General features: G+C 37.4%; 1 pseudogene; it reads right to left on the bottom strand.

Annotated features, from left to right (window-relative positions):
- Positions 1 to 306: 306 nt before the first annotated feature.
- On the bottom strand, positions 307 to 1,695 carry LOC116480053 (putative elongation factor 1-alpha-like 3; annotated as a pseudogene).
- Between the last annotated feature and the right edge of the window lie 13,081 nt (positions 1,696 to 14,776).

Below are 14,776 nucleotides of genomic sequence, written 5' to 3'. Positions count from 1 at the left end.
GTTTGTTTGTTTTTCTCATTAAACTTTTTTAATGGGTCTCAAAATTCTGTGACAAATTTTTGGTCAAGTTGTTTCCACTAAAAAGTGCTAATTTAAAAAACTAATAGCTTAAAACTGCCACACACAAAAAAGAAAATCAAAGTGGTCCACAAAACATTCTCCTTTCCTTCTGAAGGTTTTTACCGTGCATTGTTATCATTAACCAGTCTTTTACTACTAAACTTAAGTGGCCAATTGAAACAAACACTTCTGAGACCGTTCTTCCACCGCTGATTAAGACTAGGTGGCAGGTATTAGGGATAATATTCATTTGGCCTTCTGAGCTTTCTGAGCAGACTTGGTGGCCTTGCCAGCTCCAGCAGCCTTCTTGTCCACTGCTTTGATGACACCCAGGACAACTGTCTGTCTCATATCATGAACAGCAAAGCGATGCAGAAGTGGATAGTCTGAGAAGCTCTCAACACACATGGGCTTTCCAGGAACCATATCAATGATGGCAGTGTCACCAGACTTCAAGAATTTAGGGCCATCTTCCAGCTTTTTACTAAAATGGCTATCGATCTTTTCCTTCAGCTCAGAAAACTGGCATGCAATGTGAGCCATGTGGCAATCCAGCACAGGGGCATAGCCAGCGCTGATTTGGCCTGGATGGTTCAGGATAATCACTTGAGCAGTGAAGCCAGCTGCTTCCATTGGTGGGTCATTTTTGCTGTCACCAGCTACGTTGCCATGATGAACCTCCTTGACAGACACATTGTTGACGTTGAAGCCCACACTGTCCCCAGGAAGAGCTTCACTCAAAGCTTCATGGTGCATTTCGACAGACTTTACTTCAGTTGTAATGTTGACTGGACCAAAGGTGGTCACCATACTAGGTTTGAAAACACCAGTCTCCACTCAGCCTACAGGAACAGCACCAATACCACCAATTTTGTAGACATCCTGAAGAGGCAGCCCCATGGACTTGTCACTTGGACCAATTAGTGATAGGATGCAGTCCAGAGCCTCAAGCAGCGTGGTTCCACTGGTATTGCCATCCTTACAGGTGACTTTCCGTCCCTTGAACCAAGACATGTTAACACTTGGCTCCAGCATGTTGTCAACATTCCAACCAGAAATTAGCACAAATGCTACTGTGTCAGGGTTGTAGCCAATTTCTTAATGTAAGTGCTGACTTCCTTAACAATTCTCTGATGTCTCTTCTGGCTGCAGCGTGGCTCAGTGGAATCCATGTTGTTAACACAAACGATTAGTTGTTTCACACCCAGTGTGTAAGCCAGAAGGGCATGCTTTCAGGTCTGCCCATTTTTGAAGTTACCAGCTTCAAATTCACCAACACCAGTAGCAACATTCAGGATGTTACAGTCAGCCTGAGATGTCCCTGTAATCAGGTTTTTTGATGAAGTCTCTGTGTCCTGGGGTATCCATGATAGCCACATAGTACTTGCTGGTCTCAAATTTCTACAAGGAGATATCAGTGGTGATACCACATTCACGCTCAGCTTTCAGTTTACCCAAGATGCAGGTATACTTGAAGGAACCCTTTCCCATCTCAGCAGCCTCCTTCTCGAATTTTTCAATGGTTCTTTTGTCGATGCCACTACAGTTGTAGATCAGATGGCCAGTAGTGGTGGACCTGCCTGAATCTACATGTCCAGTGACGACAATGTTGATATGAGTCTTTTCCTTTCCCATTTTGGCTTTTAGGGGTAGTTTTCATGATGCCTGTGTTCAGGCAGCAAACCCATTGTGAAAAATCTATCAACTTGTTTTTTTTAACTTTAACTTCTCACACAAATTAACAGCTTTCTGTTTGCCATTTGCATGTTTATTTCATGCCATGCTTGGTTAGAATTAAAATTGCCTCACTAGTTATGCACTTCAAAATTTAGTACTTCTTCAAAGACCTGCAGGATGACTTAATGAGTATGGAATGCAATTCTCTTCTTTAAATCAAATTAAATGTAAGTTGTCTATGTTCAATACTGCAAGGGTACATTGTGTATGCAATAAATTGAGAATAACTCAATATAAAGAGATGATTTTATGTCTTCCATGTCTAAAATATATGCAATATGATTGGCTAGCTATGGATTTTTATTCCTGGTTTATAGCCACAGGAGAATTTTTAAATTGTAACACTGTAGGTCTATGACATTTTGTCCCTGAATATAAACAGCAACAGGGCCCAGAAAGAGCAAAGCTCAAGTTTTCTTTTGAAAAAGAGACTGTTGTAAGAAAACAATCTCTCCTTGTTATCACCATGGGATATATCTATGGACTTGAGAGGTCATATTATCATTCAAATCTTTAAAGTCATTTTTTCAGGGTGAAAGAATAATCAAAAGTAAAGTACACTCTTGAGGGTCATGCAATTTAGTTAGCTCTGGAAGCAACAGTACTAAGTAGGTAACAGTGGCCAGGAAAATAGACCTATAACTAGGTAAAATAAAAAGTAAAGAATCTTACAGTCTTGAAGTTTTATTATCAACATAACAAGAATTACCACAACCATTAGACTGATTAGTAGTTCTAATTAAAAGAAATAAAACAAAGATTATAAACATAATGAAACTGACCTAATCTGCTATTATCGATGTTTACATACTTATTGAGAACTGAGATTGACACAAATTTATTAATCTTGATTTGATAATCATTGGCAAGGTTTTCTTTCAGGAAATCAGTAGTTGTGTACTTACTTTAATTGAGTATTTGTTTAGCTGTGTTGGTTTAGAACCACAATACTTATAAATTCCAACACTTCTATTTATTCTAGATTTAATTTGGTTAAGATAAGAAAATTTGAAAAGAGTCAAATTTTAGAAAAAAATGAAATTGAATATTATCTAGAAACATCAATATGTCTAATTATTGAAAATCAAATTTTCGGACACAAATCTGATAAATGTTAAAATTGATTTTATTAGTTCCTTTTTTTAGCCACAACAAGGCTGTAATTATTTGCACTAATTCTGTTTAAGTGTACTGCAAACTTTAGTCAAAATGTTAGTAGAAATGTTTCCTTCATCAAATACGTAGATAGAGATAGCACTTTCAATTTGAGAAAACAACGGTTTATGAGAGTAAGTAGTAACTGATTTAAACTGTATAAATTTGAACTGGTCTATTATGGTGCCTAATTATACCAGTTATAAAATTTCAAACCACATATCAAATATTCAGCATCTCTTGAGCAAGACAATGTGTAAAATACTGTGGGAAACTCAGACATGAAGAATACATATTTATATTGAAAAATCCAGTATTTGTTCAAGGATAAGGCTTTATTATGTGTAACTTTATTTATTTTGAGATTGAGAGCATGGACTCTACAGAGTTAGAGAATAGATTCAAATCTGAGACTATTCAGTGTCAAAACTTCAAATTGGAAGATTGAAAATAAGTTATAACACTTTGAAGTCCTATTCTATAGTGTCATCTAGATTTGATAAAAGAATGTCTCACCTTTCTTATCATTTTTCCCTCAAGAATACTTTCTCATTCTTCATATGGTACTCACACATTTTCTTGGCGGTGAAGTTTGCTTTAACTTTTCTAGATAGTTTTGGCATTTTTGTTCTATTATGTAACTTTCCATAGGTAGCCCTGTTTAAAAAAATATATATATAAATATATAAATTTGTTCTTTTATCTTAATCACCTCATATATCATAGTGATTAGATAGAGCAATTAAATTTGTTTGATGTTCAGATACAAAGTGGATTGAGTTTATTTTTGAGGTACAGGTTAAGCATTCCTCATATGAAAAGCTAAAATCTGAAATGCTCTGAAATCTGAAACGCTCTAAAATCTGAAACTTTTTAGTACTGACATAATGCCAGAAGTGTAAAACTTCACACCCGACGTCACGTGATGGATCAGAGTCAAAACATAGGCAAAACGTTTTTTCATGTGCAAAAGTATTTAAAATATTGTATAAAGTTACCTTCAAGTTACGTGCATAAGGTATATATGAAACACAATGTTTTTCGTTTAGACTCGGGTGTCATCCCTAAGACACCTCATTATGTTTATGAAAATATTGAAAAATCTGAAAAGATCCACAATTGAAAACACTTCTGTTCCCAAGCATTTCAGATAAAGATTACTGAACCTATATACATAAAGGCTTTCTTCTCTCTTTCTTTCCCTCCTGTCATTTCCTTCTCTATGTCTTATTCTGATGTGTTTTCCCTGATCAAAAATTCCACTTTTGTTTTTTCCCACAGACTCTTATTTTATATTAATAAATGTCCTCAAATGTATATGTACACTTGAAAAACACATAAAGAATATACATTTAATTAAGAAAATAATATACAACATTGTATTCGATGTTGTATTAGTCAAAGTTCTCTAGAGAGACAGAACAAATAATATATATATAAAAGAGGGTTTCTTAAGTATTAACTCACACTACCACAAGGTCCCTCAATAGGCTGTCTGCAAGCTGAGGAAACAAGGAGAGCCAGTCCAAGTCCCAAAACTGAAGAACTTAGAGTCCAATGTTTGAGGGCAGGGAGCATGGGAGAAAGCATCCAGCATGGGAGAAAGATGTAGGCTGAGAGGCTAAGCCAGTTTAGCCTTTTCACGTTTTTCTGCCTGTATTATATTCACCAGCAGCTGATTAGATGGTGCCCACCCACATGAAGGATGGGTCTACCTTTCCCAGCCCAATAACTCAAATGTTAATCTCCTTTGGCCCTCACAGACACACCCAGGATCAATACTTTGTGTCCTTCTATCCAATCAAGTTGATACTCTGTATTAACCATCACAAGTCCACCGCCTGTCAACTTGAACCCATACACATCTCCTGAGATGATATATAATCTTCAAATAAAGACAATAATAAGGTCATAATTATGCCTAACATAATACAACTATCCTTCACACAACTGGAAATGCACCAATCCCCAACCCAAATGCTATTAAATAAAGTTAACAATACTTAGGTGCTGATATGAAATCAATACATTTTATGTCATATGATAAAGGAGAAAGAAAATAAAATGAAGATATTTTCTTAGTAGAAGTGTATTCATGCACAGACATGTTTTTAACAAAAGAAGGAGGAAATACTCATGACAATTACAGTCCTCCTTTCTGCAACTGGCCACGTGGTCGTAGCTGTTATTGATGACTACCTTCTTCTACTACCCATTCTGTTTTATTCCCTTTGCCTTCAGCAAACACCCCAGCAGGTCATGGTTATTTTCCTGGTGGAGTGACGCAAATCTTCATTCCTGAAGGGTCTGGGACATTTGTAATCCTGCCTGAATTGGGCTGTTTTAGTTTCCCATTGACCTTAATCACAGGACATGGCAATATTAAGAGACACCCTAATGGATCTCCTGTATTCCATGTGTACTCTGCCTTACCTCAGTTGTGGAGTAATAGACTGATTCCATCTTGATACTCCAGGTTAATCACCACAGCCAACACTGTAACTCCCTTATAATTTTTGTAGGTAGAGCCAGCTCTAATGGAAGCCATTTGGCCTTTCCCACCATAATAGCCCTCACCCTACAAGTCAGGGAGCCAATATGGGGGTTCTACCAGCTGCTAAATATGTCTATGCCAATTACGCATTCTGGCATTTGGGCACTGACCACAGGATCAGCCCAGGGACCCACTGGACCCACTGTAAGTCGGAACTGAGCTAAAACTCCATTAACTACCTGACCTCCATAAGCCCCTACTTTTATCGGAGGACCACATTGACATTTTTGTTCCCCTGGAATCAACATCAGTTCAGAGGCAGTGTCCAGTAGTCCCCAAAATGTCTAATCATTTCCCTTCCCCCAATGCACAATTACCTTGGTAAAAGACCAGAAGTCTCCTTGGAGAAGGATGGGACAAAGAGTCACTGCATAAATTGTTGGTAATGTAGTGGGGTCCTTCTTCAATGGGACTCGGCCTCCCCATCATTCAGGGGGTTCTGGGTCCGTAAACTGGCTTATGTTCTGGAAATAGATTGAGGGGCAATAATTCTCTGTTTTTATAATCTAAATTAGTCTTCTATTTGACTTAGAAGTTTTCTGCTTGTATAAATTAAGTGGGAATGCAGTAGGCTTCTTATCAATTTCACTTCTAGGAACACCGCAATTAATTAGCCAATGCCAGGGCTCTATACAAGTCAGACTCTTCTGATTGCCACTTTGCCTCTGCTGTTTATTATGGTAGCCATGCCCACCTTGCCTTTGATGGTTGGGTGCTGCCACTAGGCCCCTGCCACCAGGCCCCTGCCACCTCGGGATCCAGTTATTCCCATTGTATTTAAGTTTTGTAGTTGAGTGACTGCAATTTCCACTGGTAGATCTGACATACAGAGAAAAACAATTACAGGGCTCTTCAAAAATGCAGGTGCTGCCCTCACAAATCTATTTTGCAAGGCATTGGACAAGAGTATATTTTCTGGACCCTTCCAGCTGGGATGAGCATATCTAAAGTGACTAATCCACTCCACCATCCCTATCTCCCTAAGGCTTTGGATCACTTCCTCTACCTTAAACCAAGGGAGATCAGGTATTTCCAGCTCACTCACAGTGAAACATTTTTTTAATTCATATTTCAGCTAACCAAGCAAATAAACTACTAGAACCTTTTTTAACTCCCCAAGCTGCAACATGAAATGCAGAATCCTACTTAGTGGGCCCAAATCAATAAATTCTGCCTGATCCAAATCTGTGTTGTTTCTACCATTATCCTAGACCTTAATATCCATTCCCATGCCTGTTCTCTAGATTTCTACTTATATAAATTAGAAAACTCAAGCAGTTATTTTATTTTATTTTAGTGTAGCACACCTCCTCATGGATCACACTCTGAACCTTACCTCTAGGGGCCTGCTGGGACTTTAGTCTATTTATAGGTCTGGAGGCAAACAAGGGTGTTGGGGGGTGGCTCCTGAGGAGAATCAACATTATCTTACCTGGCAACTGCCTCAGGGGAGGCCATCAGGGGCCTTAGGCAGCATAGGGTTTATCTCCTCAGACAAAGGTGGGAAGGCTGATGGCAGTGGGGGTCAGGGAGGGGATGTTGCCACTACTGGGGATAGGGAACCTGTTTCTTCTGGCAAAAAAAGTTTCATCAAAGTTTACAAACTCAGTATGCACAGCTTCATCAGGGTCCTCCCACACATTCTCATTCCAAATTTCAGGGTCCTATTCTTTTCCAATCAATCCCCTCACTTTAACAGTAGACACCTGGCAAGGCTGTGCCTGCATCTTTTGGTGAAGGTCAGGCACTTTCATGATTTGAGCTAGTGTGTGTTTTTCCACAATTTCAGCTTTTTCTCTATAGGAGATAAAACTCTCACTCAGGGCAATCTTAGCAGATTTGAGGCTCAGTATCTGCTTCTGAAGCTGGAAGATAGAATCTCTGAGTTAATCATTTTATTTCATCACTTTGTCCACCAAACTTAGGAGCGACCAAGCAACTTCATTATGTTCCTTGGTTCTCCACCTATGGTCAAAGGTATTACATATAGAGTCATTAAACTCCTTGCCTCTCATGAGCAGTAAATCAGGAGTGTCAAATGCATATATGTGTGTATTATATATATATATATAAAATACACACATACATATGTATACACATACATATATATACACACACATATATATATATATATATACACACACACATACATATATATATATAAAGGGAAGTATCTTAAGTGTTAACTCACATCATCACAAGGTCCCACAATAGGCTATCTGCAAACTGAGGAGCAAGGAGAGTCAGTCCACATCCCCAAACTGAAGAACTTGGAGTCCAGTGTTTGAGGGCAGGAAGCATCCAGCACTGGAGAAAGATGTAGGCTGAGAGGCCAGGCCAGCCTTTTCACGTTTTTCCGTCTGCTTTATATTTGCTGGCAGCTGATTAGATGGTGCCCACCCAGATTAAGAGTGGGTCTGTCTTTCCCAGCCCACTGACTCAAATGTCAGTTTCCTTTGGCAACACCCTCACAGACAAGTCCAGTATCAATACTTCAATCCAATCAAGTTGACACTCAGTATTAACCATCACAGATGTTATTCCCTTTTTTCACTTATATTCAGTGGTATTTTATTTTTAAAAAGACTTATTTATGTTGTGTACATAGTTTAAGTTACTCTTCTGACTAATGTGTTTTCTTCAGTAGTTAGCATCTATATTATTATTTACCATCTTGTTAATGATACATATTAGATTGTGTCCATGTTATAGTACTCAAACAATGCTGCAATAAAAACCCAAGCAACACTTTTTTTTTTTGGAAACCATACACTAGTTTTCCAGAATGAATATCCAGGTGTGACTTGCTAAATCATCAAGTATAACTATCCATAATTTCACCAAATTATCACTCATGATATGTGAAGATTCTCATTTCCTTCACCATCATTTACTATTACCTGACTTCATTTTTGCAAAATCAGTTGAGTATAAAATGTTTCTTTATTTACTCTTCTTTTCCAACCAAAAAATTGAGCTTCTTTTCTCATATTTGCAAGGCATTGGATTTAATATAGTAGACATTATATTATCCCATTATTTATTTTTCTGTTATTGCAATTTTCTTCACTGAATATTTTACCCTTTCTTCTTCTTTTTTTTTTTTTTTTTTTTGACAGGGTCTTGCTCTGTTGCCCAGGCTGGAGTGCAGTGGCACAATTATGGCTCACTGCAGTCTCGACCTCTTGGGTTGAAGTAATCCTCCCACCTCAGCCTCAGGAGTAGCTGGGACTACAGGCACGTGCCACTATGCCTGGCCAACTTTTTTGTGTTTTTAGTAGACACACGGTTTCACTATGTTGCTCAGGCTGGTGTCGAAACCTTGGGTTCAAGCAATCCACCCACCTCAGCCTTCCAAAGTACTGGAATTACAAGTGTGAGCCACTGCATGCACCTGGCCTATTTTATTCTTTCTCAAGATAAATTCATCAAACTTTTAACTAATTATTTTTAATTTTAGAAAGCTTTCATTTTAGGTAATCTTGTTTCACTTAAGAGAATAAAAATAATTTTTGGCCTTTCTTTCCAGTCACATGGTGAAAAGGAATGTTAAATACAGTGAGTTCTAAGTTTCTCTTCAAAGAATATATGTATATATATTCAATTCTTTATTCTCCATTTTAAAGTTTAAATTCCTCATTCTTGTCTCCTTGCCCCTAGTTTCAGTAAACAACTTTCCCACCAGTTCTAATTGGTAGTTCCCATCTGTTCCCCTGGTTATCCACTCTGTCCTGAGTCAACTTTAGTCACCTGTTCTGCAACTGTCTTTCCTACCAAAACTGCTCACTCCACCACTTTTGCTTATACACTTGCTCTCTTTAAAATAGCCAATCAGAATTAGCTTAGACTGTGTGGTCCAACTGCAGGCAATAGGGGAATAACACAGTAGTAGGGGCTATCTGTGTCAGGGATAAGAACCCCTCCCCTCCCTTGTTCAGATGTGCTCTCACCATTGCTTCATTCACAAGACACACCCTTCTATAGAAGTAAAATTGCCTTGCTGAGAAAATTCATGTTCAAGTGCTATTTCTTTTGTGGCATCGAAAATTTATTTCCAACAGTAGGAACAGAAAAATTAAATCATTTGGTCAGGATTATCCATTCAGTAGTGAACCTGGGTATCCACAAGTATTTTTTAATGAAGAAAGTGCCACTTGTTTAGTTTCAATAGATTCCATCCACACCATTGGAATGGGTAAGCGTGAAAACAGGAAATGTCAAAAAGGGTATGCTAAGATATAAAGAAAATCCCTGGTTCAGGACTGGGGAATATGAGTAGCCCATTTGAATTTTTGTTTAGCTGCAAACCACTGGATCAATTTTTTTGCTTAAGCAGAAAACAAACACGTGAACTAACATATAGTAAGAGGTAAACAAAATACTTTGAGGCTGGGGAAACAGTCAAGACTAAGGTAATAGTGACTAATTGTAAGGTCACAGCAGAAACTAATGCTGTTTCCATCACAATAACAGCCCTGAACAATGAAACCCAGGAACCAGGCTTGACTACAAAGGCTACTTCTGCCATCACACCTTACTGAAAGAGAAAAGAGCTTATAAAAGTTTTCTTTGCCAGAACTTCCACAAAACATAGAGTTTCAGCTGCCCTCAAACACCCAAAGCTTCCATTTGAGGTTTCATTCAGAGAAGATAGATAGATTAAAGGATAGTACGGGAGACTCTGAGTTTATACCATCTTTCCAGTAGTACACATGAAGAAGAATTTTCAATCCCTTGAAACAAACAGCAGAGATTATATGAACACTGAAAAGGTGTAATTTAAATTACTCCCTCTCATCTCAACCTATTTATTCATTTCTTCAACAACTATTGTGTGTCTACTTCATGTCAAGCACAATAGGAGGCAGAGAGATGTAATAATCAGAAGAAACAGATGTTGAATTAGCTCTCATAAAATTTGAATTTTTCACCAGCCACGTGGTGGAAAGGAATGTTAAATACAGTGAGTTCTAAGTTTCTCTTCAAAGAATATATATATATATATATATATATATATTCAATTCTTTATTCTCCATTTTTAAGTTTAAATTCCTCATTCTTGTCTCCTTGCCCCTAGTTTCAGTAAACAACTTTCCCACCAGTTCTAATTGGTAGTTCCCGTCTGTTCCCCTGGTTATCTACTCTGTCCTGAGTCACCCTGGTCACCTGCTCTGACCTGAGTGACAGACACTAATTAAAAAAAAAAAAAAGAAAAGAAAATAGGAGCAACAACAGCATTCAAGCCAATGGAAACATACAACTGTGATGTACCATGTATAGTGAGCTCTGAGGACATGTACTAGGCAGACGTCACCTGGCCAGAGAGATGAAAGTTTCAAGGCATAATCTCTATTTGAGTTAAAAAAAAAAAAGGCGGGGGGGATGAGTATCGGTTACCTGGGCAAAGAGTAGAGAAAATAGTATTGTAGCCTTACAGCTCTAGTGAAGAGAGTGAGGGGGCACTTGATACAAATGACTTGGGAGAGATTCGTAGAAGCAAGGTCACGAGGGCTTTCTTAATTACAACACATTTTTCTTTATATCCTTAGAATAGTGATGGTGACTGTGAGTTTTCTTTTCTTTTTTCTTTTTCTTTCTTTCTTTTTTTTTTTTTTTTTTGAGATGTAGTCGTGCTCTGTCACCCAGGCTGGAGTGCATTGGTGCGATCTCGGCTCACTGCAACCTCTGCCTACCAGGTTCAAGTGATTCCCCTGCCTCACCCTCCTGAGTAGCTGGGATTACAGGTGTGTGCCAACACACCTGGCTAATTTTTGTATTTTTAGTAGAGACAGGGTTTCACCATGTTGATCACGCTGGTCTCGAACTCTGACCTCATGATCTGCCTGCCTCAGCCTCCCAAAGTGCTGGGATTACAGGCATGAGCCATCACGCCTGGACGACTGTGAGTTTTAATTGGAGGATGGCATAATCAGATTATCATTTAAGAGAAACAAAGAAACTAACTGTCTGCTATACAGAAAATACATATGAGAGAAAGCGAAATGGATTAATGAAGGCTACTTGAGAGTCTACTGCTGTCTTTAAAGTGAAAAACTTTAATGGCTAGAAGTAATGTACCATTGGAGATGCAGAAATACAGATCAATTTGTGGAATAATTAGGAGGTAAAACTGACAGAAATATTTGATGTAGGGTTTGAAGAAGAGAAAGATGTCAAGCACAATTTCTATTTTTTTCTGAAGTGGAAGCATGTTGGTTCACATTCATGAAAAGGCTGGAGACATTGTAAAACCAGGTCTGGAAAAGAGTCCTCTTTTTAGTTGTGAACATGTAAAGTTTGAATTATCCTAAAGCAAATAAGAAACAAGAAAAATAGAGAGTTAGACTTGAGAAACATAGTAGACCATTATCTCTGTGTAAGTGGAATTGAAGTCTTTGATAAAAATGAGGACCACTATTCTATATGGACAAAAAGAGCATTTAACAACCTGAAAGAGGAAAATGCACCTTCTAAGAAAAGAGAAGGGGCTTGTGAGGAAAAAGACAAATGAGGAATGTTGCTCTCAATAAAGCCAATGGAAAACAGTTTAAAGAAGAATAAGTACTCAAAAATGCGGAAAGCTTCTGGGGTCAAGGATAAGAAAGAAAAAATACAAATGGAGTTAGTTACATGGAAGTAAGTTGTGTTTTATTGAAGTAATGGAATTCGAACCTGTTTTGCAAAAGGATGATGTGTGAAGGAGAATAGAGAAAATGGTGACAGAAATTTTAGAAAACTCAATGCAAGAGTTTGACTTCCTCAACTGTGGCCTCGATACCCTCTCAGTTCAGTAAGTGCGGGCAATTTTGTTTGCTTCACCTCTTGTGTTTCTCATTCTCAGGACAACTGTCCTTACTTTCTTGATGGCTGGTGTCTTGAAAACTACTGTTTCTTTTCTTTTTTTTTTGTCCATTTTGTTTTTGTTTGCAGTTGTTTGTTTCTTTAAAAGTGAGAAGTTATACCTGGTTCCTGATACTCCACCTTGGCTGAAAGTAGTTCCATTGCCTACAAGATTCCTGATGAACTCAATGTGATGTGTAAAAACTGTAAAAAGTCAAGAGTGACTCCAAGGTTTGGGCACCATGAAGTTGCCGAGACAGGAAAACTCCCGAGAGAAGGGTCTTTAGAGGTAGTGTTATTCTTTACCTACAGTTATCAAATCTTGCTACAGATTCAAATTATCTAGTGAGCCTTCTACAAAATTCCTGAGGTCCTCCCAAAAATACAGCAGAAACTTTGTAGTGTAGTGTCAGCACATTGGTATTAAACAAAAAATACCAAATTATTCTAGTGTTGAGCCAGCATTGAAAACCAGTGATACTACTGCTTCTTTCACTTTATTTTGCCTATAAATCACACAGGGATCTTATAAACTTCGAATCCTTATTCAGTTTGTCTGGGTGATAAACCTAGTTTGTCCACATTTTCCATAGCAAGGCACTACTATTCAAATTCATGATAGAGCTATTTCACAGTGAAGATTAATCTGATACACTGTGTAAAGCATTTGTGTTAGCTTTTCTGTATTAAAAGATGTATGACGATAAAGGATTCAATGGTTAATTAAGTTTGGCAAATAGTGAGTTAAACAAGGTTACAGAGATTTCTTTATTGTAGGATTTTTTACAGCTAATGCCTTCCTAAAGTTACTTCTTCCACAACCCATCTTCATGGAGCATATTACAGGATTAGGGATTTGCAAAACCTACTATCCTGTACTAATGCAGAGTTTGAGCTATCTACAAATAATCTTCACTACTTGCTTAAAAGCTTAAGACTTTACTGAAATACCTGTTTAATGGCTTTGTTTTCAGTTTTTTAATCTGATTCACGACTTGATAATCCATATTTATTTACAAGTCCAAATAGTTTCTACAAAAACAAATTAATCGTGGTTTTGGATTGTGAAATAATTTTGTTGCACATGCACATATTTGTACTTTAAAAAGTACTTAACAAGTGATTTTTTTTCTTTGTTCCTCCCTGTAGTGTTTTGTGTACTTTAAAAAAATTACTTGCTTTTGCATAAATTCATCATATATTGTTTGGTGACATATTCTTGTTTACCAGCATTTGGGAAATATATAAAATATGAAAGAAATATTCTTTCCAAAAAAATTACACTGAGGTTTTATTAGTAAAAAATATTGTGTAAATTGTCTTAAATGCTGATTACAGAAATATTATGTAGATAAGAATTCTAGATTAGCAAGAAAATTAATTACTTCTTCAAAAATCGGTGATGAAACACAAACATGCCAGGATTTTACCAGCCTACAGGTGAAGAGAAGCTCATTTTATGTTGATACTTAAATTATGAAAGGTCTTAGCTTCTGATACCTCATGTACTTCAGAACCTTCTCTGACATCTTCAGCACTATTACTGTTAAATATTTTGAAACTGCTCCAAGTGTGATTGTGATTCAGAAGTACTCAGGATTGTATCTTTTTCTGTACTCACCTCTTCAAGCTGATATTTACCCATCCTATGTATCTATTCTTCTACCAGATGCAAGGATGTAATTAAGTTAGAAGACATCAGCCAATGGGTGGCACATGCTGAGGTGTGAAGTAGCTGTGAGAGCTGAGGTATAAATTGGCTAGCCCTACACCACTACACCAAAGATACATAGGATGTGCCAAGAATCAAAACCATCTACACAGCTTGTAGTTTACACTAACATAACTTACTATTCTATTGTCTTCATAACTAATTTACTATATTAGGAAACTCTTGTCAAGAAGATTAAAGTTCTAAATAATTTCATTCTGGAAATTTTCTGAAAAGCATACCAACTCTTCAATAGGAAATATTAAGTGATAGATTACACTTTAGGACTCTCAATTTCTTGCCTCAAATCATTTCCTTGCTCTTTGTACCAATTTTCAACTATTACGCCATAATTCTTACCCTGGTCTAAATGGACCCCTTCATGTAAAGACTCATCATAAATCGACTTCAGAATCTTCATAAATATCACAACTCTGCTATTTCTTCTCAGAGATGTCACTAACACACTGCCAAGGTAGTGAACTCATGTTGAGAAATAATGTATTTTTAAAAAATTCTGCACATTCAGAGCTTTCTGATAAAGAAAATTGGCCTGCTCTAAGGATAGAGAATGACTTCTTTTTCTTAAAACGATTTACTCCTTATATGCTAAAGTGATAAACGTAGAGCTATGTCCTTACATTTCAAAGGGTAATAAACCTAGAGCCATTAGTTACATTCCCAAAGGTTGAGGGAACCTAGGAGATTTTGCCCTTCCC

Source organism: Hylobates moloch, unplaced genomic scaffold (genome assembly GCF_009828535.3).
Source record: "Hylobates moloch isolate HMO894 unplaced genomic scaffold, HMol_V3 SCAFFOLD_3, whole genome shotgun sequence".
Taxonomy (NCBI): domain Eukaryota; kingdom Metazoa; phylum Chordata; class Mammalia; order Primates; family Hylobatidae; genus Hylobates; species Hylobates moloch.
Note: the sequence above shows the minus strand (reverse complement) of the source record. Positions and strands in the feature narration are given on the sequence as shown.